We start from the raw sequence: 7,894 nt of genomic DNA, 5'->3' as shown, positions 1-7,894 counted from the left end.
GGAGTTCCAGACTAGCCCAGTCAACATTGTGAAACCCCGTCTCTACTAAATATACAAAAGTTAGCCGGACGTGGTGGCACACAACTGTAGTCCCAGTTATTTGGGAGGCTGAGGCAAGAGAATCACTTGAACCTGAGAGGCAGAGGTTGCGGTGAGCCAAGATCGCATCACTACACTCCAGCCTGGGTGACAGAGCACAACCCCGTCTCAAAAATAAAATTAAATTAAATTTAAAAACAGGCCATACAGAAATCCTGCGTATCCAGGTTTCCTGGGGTCTTCAAAGTGAAGGCACTCACTGGTCCTCTGTTGTTGTATAAGAAAGAATGTGGGCCAGGCGCGGTGGCTCAAGCCTGTAATCCCAGCACTTTGGGAGGCCGAGGCGGGCAGATCACGAGGTCAGGAGATCAAGACCATCCTGGCTAACACGGTGAAACCCCGTCTCTACTAAAAAATACAAAAAACTAGCCGGGCGAGGTGGCGGGCGCCTTTAGTCCCAGCTGCTTGGGAGGCTGAGGCAGGAGAATGGCGTAAACCCGGGAGGCGGAGCTTGCAGTGAGCTGAGATCCGGCCACTGCAGTCCGGCCCGGGCTACAGAGCAAGACTCCGTCTCAAAAAAAAAAAAAAAAAAAGAAAGAAAGAATGTGGACTGGGCGCAGTGGCTCACACCTGTAATCCCAGCATTTTGGGAGGCCGAGGTGGGCAGATTACGAGGTCAGGAGATCGAGACCATCCTGGCTAATACAGTGAAACCCTGTCTCTACTAAAAATACAAAAAATTAGCCAGGCATGGTGGCGGGTGCCTGTAGTCCCAGCTACTTGGGAGGCTGAGGCAGGAGAATGGCGTGAACCCAGGAGGCAGAGCTGGCAGTGAGCCGAGATCGTGCCACTGCACTCCAGTCTGGGCCACAGAGTGACACTCCATCTCAAAAAAAAAAAAAAAAAAAAAAAAAGAAGGAATGTGGACATTTTACTGAAATTTTAAGAGCCACCTATTTTTCTCCCAGTTTACAAAATATGTCAGCTGGGTATGGTGACTCACGCCTGTAATCCCAGCACTCTGGGAGCCAGAGATGGGCAGATCACTTGAAGTCAGGAGTTTGAGACCAGCCTGGGCAACACGGCAAAATTGTTGCCCAGTTTTGCAACAATTTTGCAAAATTGTTTTATTTTAGTCTCCACTAAAAATACAAAAATTAGTCATGGCACATGCCTGTAATCCTAAATACTGGGGAGGCTGAGGCACGAGAATCACTTGAACCTGGGAGGCAGAAGTTACAGCAAGCCAAGATCCTGCCACTGCACTCCAGCCTGGTGGATAGAGCAACAGTCTGTCTCAAAAAACAAAATATGTCTATTGCCATTAAGGAGCGTTTCGTTCTGGCCCTCTGCAACTACTTGAGCCCAGGATTTAGAAACCAGCCTGGACAATATAACAAGAGCTACAAAAATTAAAAATGAAGCAGGCATGGTGGCGCACACCTGTAGTCCTAGCCACTCGGGAGGCTGAGTGGGGAGAACTGCTTGAGCCCGGGAGTTCGAGGTTACCATGAGCTATGATCATGCCACTGCACTCAAGCTCTGGGCAACCGTGACAGAGCGAGACTCTTTTAAAAAAAGAAAAAAATAGGTGGCCTCTGGTGGGCCTCCAGCCAGTTAGACCACTTGACCAGGACGCGTGCAGCTCAGCCAGCCACAGAACTGGAATTTTTTCAGGAGCAGGAGGAGCATGGAGTTTGGACTTTGCTGAGCAACTGAAGTGAGCGCAGAGCTTGCTCCCTTAGGAGAGAGCCCCATGGATGGCAAACAAGGGGGCATGGATGGGAGCAAGCCCACGGGGCCAAGAGACTCTCCTGACACCAGGCTTCTTTCAAACCCACTGTGTCTGATTGGTCTCCTATGCCTGAAACTGCAATCTACAGACATCAGCTGTCTCTGAGGACCCTCATCAGCCAGGGGTGGCTTGTGAACATCATCACGGCAGATCATGTTTCCCCACTCCATGAAGGCTGTCTCAGAGGTCATCTCTCTTCTGTAAAGATTTTATTAAAGCATGGAGCTCAGGTGATTGGTGCGACAACAGACTGGCACATTCCACCGTTTAATGTTTGTGTTAGCCACAGCCGGGATTGTGTGAATTTGCTTCTGCAGCATGGAGCCAGCATTCAACCTGAGAGTGATCTGGCATCCCCCATCCATGAAGCTTCTAGGAGAGGCCACGTGGAGTGTGTTGACTCTCTTATAGCTTATGGGGGCAACATTGACCATAATATCAGCCACCTGGGCACTCCACTCTATTTGGCTTGTGAAAACCAGCAGATAGCCTGTGTAAAGAAGCTTCTGGAGTCAGGAGCAGACATGAACCAAGGGAGAGGTCAGGATTCCCCACTTCATGCAGTGGCCAGGACAGCCAGTGAAGAGCTGGCTTGCCTGCTCATGGATTTTGGAGCAGACATTCAGGCCAAGAATGCTGAAGGCAAATATCCTGTGGAGCTGGTGCCTCCAGAGAGCCCTTTGGTCCAGCTCTTCTTGGAGAGGGAAGTCCCTCTTCTTTGATGCAGTCATGCCGCCGTAGAATTCGGAAGTGCTTTGGAATCCAGTAGCATCATAAGATAACCAAACTGGTCCTCTCAGAGGTTCTGAAATGGTTTCTCCTATATCTTTAAATGCATCAATGGAATGGATTCACAAACAACATGAAAACATTATTGAGTGTTGTAGCCACTAGAATTTTAAAATCAAGTTCGGTTTATAGAGTTTGATTAGTTTTTTCGATTAGATTTGTATTTGTTATAAACTTGTTTATAGACTTTCACTAATTTTTTTATTAGATTTATATTTGTTAAACTCTGAAGCCAGAGTTTAAACACACTGCATGCGTTTGTATTATTAGTTAGAAGGCATGAAGACTTCTTTTCCTGCTTGGAGAGTGTCTAAAATAACAGTTATTGTTTTGCATATCTACTGCATGCCAAGCACTTTCTGCATCATCTAATTTAGCCCTCACAGCAACTGGGTCAATACGTCCAATTTCTCAGTTCAAGGATAGAGGAGTCAGATTCAAATACAGGTTTTCTGATGTTAACCTATGTGATGATTTGATTGGAGCAGGATTTTCCAGCATCACTATCCTTGTTCCATCTCTACTATATGGGAATGAAAATAAAGAAATATATTTCAAAAAAAAAAAAAAAAAAAATAGAGCCAGTCTCCTGGTGTTGAATTCAGGTTTCCTCCTTAGATGGTGACAATGGGAAAGCAGCTTACACTCCCTTTGCTGGTGTAACCAGCAGAAACTGCCGTAAACTTCCTGGTACAATACCTGAAACAAGGCAAACACTCAACAGATATCTTGCATGTATTGATTCCCTTCTCTGCCAGTACAGTAACATCATTGAGAATGGACCCAGCAGTATAATAACATCAGTCACCACTAGATGGCAGTAATGGCACTAAGTAATTAGTTATTAAGACACCCTTTTTAACAAAATGAAGTAGCTAAACAACTACAAAAAAAAAAAAGACTGGTCCCTCTTAGACCTAAGTATTATTTCTGTTACCCAGATTTTACTCATTATTTCATTCAGCAAATATGTATTTGTATCATATCAGCAGATACGTATCATTCAGCAAATATGTATGTCAGGCACCACAGTACGCAGTTAGGATACTAGGCTCAGCCAAGGAAGACACAGTGCCTGCCCACACAGACCTTAGAGAGTAGGTAGGAAAATGGACAAAGAATCACACCAGCAAGATACCACAGCATAGTAAGTGCTGTGAGAGTGCATAAGGGAAAAAGCAGCCATGGTAGGAAAGGAAGGTGTCCCTGAGAAGCAGATGAGAAAAAGATGAAGGAGCCAAGATCCAAGGAAGATAGACGGTAGGTGAGGGGTAGAAACGGGGTCCCCAGGAAGAGCTTGCCAAAGGCTCAGAAGCAGGCTAGGGCCTGCTGCTGGAGGGACATGCAGAGGCCAGGCCTTGCATGCCCTCGGGAGCCTTATTCAAGTTGGGAAGTTTGGTCTTCTTTCAAAAAAAAAAGGCCTGCTGCGGTGGCTCACGCCTGTAATCGCAGCACTTTGGAAGGCTGAGTCAGGCGGATCACGAGGTCAGGGGTTCAAGACCAGCCTGGCCAAGACGGTGAAACCCCATCTCTACTAAAAATACAAAAAAATTAGCTGGGCATGGTGGCGGGCGCCTGTAGTCCCAGCTACTCCAGAAGCTGAGGCAGAGAACTGCTTGAACCCGGGAGGCGGAGCTTGCAGTGAGCTGAGATCACACCACTGCACTCCAGTCTGGGTGACAGAGCGAGACTCTGTCTCAAAAAAAAAAAAAGAGAGAGAAAGACAGGCGAGGTGTGGTGGCTCACACCGGTAATCCCAATACTTTGGGAGGCCAAGGCAGGCAGATCACTTGAGATCAGGAGTTTGAGACAACATGGTGAAACCCCATCTCTCCTAAAAATAAAAAAATTAGGCAGAGTGCAGTGGCTCACGCCTATAATCCCAGCACTTTGGGAGACTGACGAGGGCGGATCACCTGAGGTCAGGAGTTCGAGACCAGCCCAGCCAACATGGCAAAACCCTGTCTCTACTAAAAATACAAAATTAGCCAGGCGTAGTGGAACACACCTGTAATCCCAGCTAGTCGGAAAGCTGAGGCAGGAGAATCACTTGAACCTGGGAGGCAGAGGTTGCAATGAGCCAAGACTGTGCCACTGCACTCCAGCCTAGGCAAAAAGAGCAAAACTCCATCTCAAAATAAATAAATAAATAAATAGATAAACCAATTAATAAAAATACAAAAATTAGTGGGGCGTGGTGGTGCATGCCTGTAGTCCAAGCTACTTGGGAGACTGAGGCACAAGAATCACTTGAGCCTAGGAGGCAGAGGTTACAGTGAGCCGAGATCGTGCCATTGCACTCCAGCCTGGGAGACAGAGCAAGACCTTGTCTCAAAAAAAAAAAAAAAAAAAAAGAATGCTAAAGAAAAATATTATTCATTATTATTTATGACATTTGTTAAAAGGTGGTAACCTTTTATTTATTTTTTATTTATTTATTTAATTTTTTATTTTATTTTATTTATCCAAAAGGAGTCACAGTGATTGGCGTAGGGACCACTACCACAGGGTCTTGCAGTGGGTACGAGAGACTGGACTCAAAGCCAACTTCAACAAAGACAAGGGGAGATTTATAACCAAGGAGAAGGGTGGGGGTCACTGGATGGAAAATCACTAAGAGGAAACATCAAGGACATGTGGTTTCTGACTTGGGATTATTATAGAGGATGGACAGATATCATAGGTTAGGGTTTTAGCAAGATTCTTACTTAAACGAATCTACAAGAACAGAGAGGGAAGTCCATGGTCAGGACTAGTCAAGCAGAGAACTCAGAGGAACCTGACTAAAGTTCTGATTAAGAAGAGAGTCTATGTCGGATGAAGATGGAAACCATCATTCTGAGCAAACTATCACGAGGACAGAAAACCAAACACCACATGTTCTCACTCATAGGTGGGAATTGAACAATGAGAACACTTGGACACGGGGCGGGGAACATCGCACACCGGGGCCTGTTGTGGGGTTGGGGGGAGGGGAGAGGGATAGCATTAGGAGATACACCTAATGTAAATGACGACTTAATAGGTGCAGCAAACCAGCACGGTGCATGTATACATATGTAACGAACCTGCACGTTGTGCACATGTACCCTACCTTATTTTTATAATAAAAAATTAAAAAAAAAAAAAAAAGGAAGAGAGTCCATGTCAAGAGATAAAGGAAAGTACAGGACTCAGTAGCTAGTGGGGGTGGTGCAGAAGAGGGAAGTGTCAGAGATCGCTCCCAACCACCTGGTTCAGAGACAGCCAATGGAAGGTGGGGCACCCACTAGGCTAGCGGAATTAAAAGGAGGGAGGGGCCTTCAACTGCGCTTGGGTAGAGGGGAAAGAAAGTCATGAGCTTATCTTTAGGCTGATTTTGAAGGGTCTTGAGATATCCTTGTTTTTTAATTGAGACAGGGTCTTGCTCTGTCACCCAGGCTGGAGAGCAGTGGCACGATACTATCTCACTGCACTCTCCACCTCCTGGAGTTTGAGACCAGCTTGGGCAAAATAGTGAGACCCTGTTTCTACAAAAAAAAAAAAAAAAGAGAGAGAGAGAGAGAAAGAGAACGAGAGAAAGAAAGAAATCTAACAAGAGACAGAGATCAGGACAGAAATAAGGATGGTTTCAGCCCAGCACAGTGACATGCACCTGCTATAGTCCCAGATACCCAGGAGGCCGAGGCAGGAAGATCACTTGAGCCTAGGAGTTTGTGACCAGCCTGGGCAACGTAGTGAGATACCCAGCTCAAAACAAAAAGGACAGGGTATCAGAGAAGAGAAGGGAAGGTTTCAAGAGAATTGAAGCACAAAATGAACCAAAACTGACCGATAACAGGATTATAAGAAGCGTATGCCTGAGTTCTCTTCTCAACAAATTGCTCTCACTACCAAACTCCCTCTCAGAGAAGGGGATGAGCTCCTTTCAAAAGTCCCCAAGCACTGCATGGGCTGTTTAACTGGGCTGGCCCAAACACTTGAGTGCCAGCGTTTAAGACACCTCATCACACATACAGCCTTCAGCTTAGATGTTGGAGGAGGAAGCCAGGCACGGTGACTCACACCTGTAATCCCACTACTTTAGGAGGCTAAGGTGGGCAGATCACCTGAGTTCCAGACCAGATAATGAGACTCCATTTCAACAAAAAAAAAAAAGAAAAAAAGAGGGAGGGAGAGAGAGAGAAAGTTGGTCTGGACCAGCCTGACCAACGTGGAGAAACTCCGTCTCTACTAAAAGTACAAAAAATTAGCTGGGCATAGTGGCGCATGTCTGTAATCCCAGCTACTCGGGAGGCTGAGGAGGGAGAATCGCTTGAATCCGGGAGGCGGAGGTTGCAGTGAGCTAAGATCGCGTCATTGCACTCCAGCCTGGACAATAAGAGCAAAACTCTGTCTCAAAAAAAAACAGATGTTGTAGGAGGAGGGGTGCTTGGCTTGGTAGGTCAGCTGTTCCAAAGCACAGCAGTGGAGGTGGAGGGATTTCTTTGTCTTTTTGGTTTTTTGTTTTTGAGACAGGGTCTCTCTCTATCACCCAAGCTGGAGTGCCGTGGCACGATCATGGCTCACTGAAACCTCCACCTCCTGATCGCAAGCAATCCTCCCACCTCAACCTCGTGGGTAGCTAGGACTACAGGCATGGGGCTCATTTTCTTTTTAAATTATTTTTTGGAAGAGATGAAGTATCACCATGTTTGCTAGGCTGATCTCGAACTCCTGGACACAAGAGATCTGCCCACCAGCACACTCACCCGAAGCATGGTTCTTAACTTTGAGAGAGATTTCTCTTGTCCATCCCTGTTTCAACAGTCAAAGCATGGTCAGGAGAGGTACTAATAGTAGACATACACAGGCTTGGCTCATAACCCGGTTCCTTCCAATATAAACTGTGAGAGCCTGGGGCAATTATTTACCTCTCTAAACTCTAGTTCCCCTAACTAGGGCTTCTCTGCAGCTAACAGTCCAGTAAGTAAAGAGAAAGAGAAAGGTTGGAAAGATAAGCAATTGTGGCAAAATGTTAACAACCGGTGAATCTATGTGATATAAAATTGCCTCTCAGATGAGACTCTTTTTTTTTTTTTTTTTTTTTGAGTAGGAGTTTCGCTCTTGTTACCCAGGCTGGAGTGCGATGGCATGATCTTGGCTCATCACAACCTCTGCCTGCCAGGTTCAAGCAATTCTCCTGCCTCAGCCTCCCACACGCCCAGCTAACTTTGTATTTTTGGTATAGACAAGGTTTCAACATGTTGGTTAGGCTGGTCTCAAACTCCGGACGTCAAGTGATGCACCCAC

The 7,894-nt window shown here is 46.1% G+C and overlaps 1 pseudogene; it reads left to right on the top strand.

The window, feature by feature from the left end:
- Positions 1-1,789: 1,789 nt before the first annotated feature.
- LOC103231217 (ankyrin repeat and SOCS box protein 9 pseudogene) lies at positions 1,790-2,666 on the top strand (annotated as a pseudogene).
- Positions 2,667-7,894: the final 5,228 nt, after the last annotated feature.

This window comes from Chlorocebus sabaeus, chromosome 29, assembly GCF_047675955.1.
Source record: "Chlorocebus sabaeus isolate Y175 chromosome 29, mChlSab1.0.hap1, whole genome shotgun sequence".
In the NCBI taxonomy this organism is placed as follows: Eukaryota; Metazoa; Chordata; class Mammalia; order Primates; family Cercopithecidae; genus Chlorocebus; species Chlorocebus sabaeus.
Note: the sequence above shows the minus strand (reverse complement) of the source record. Positions and strands in the feature narration are given on the sequence as shown.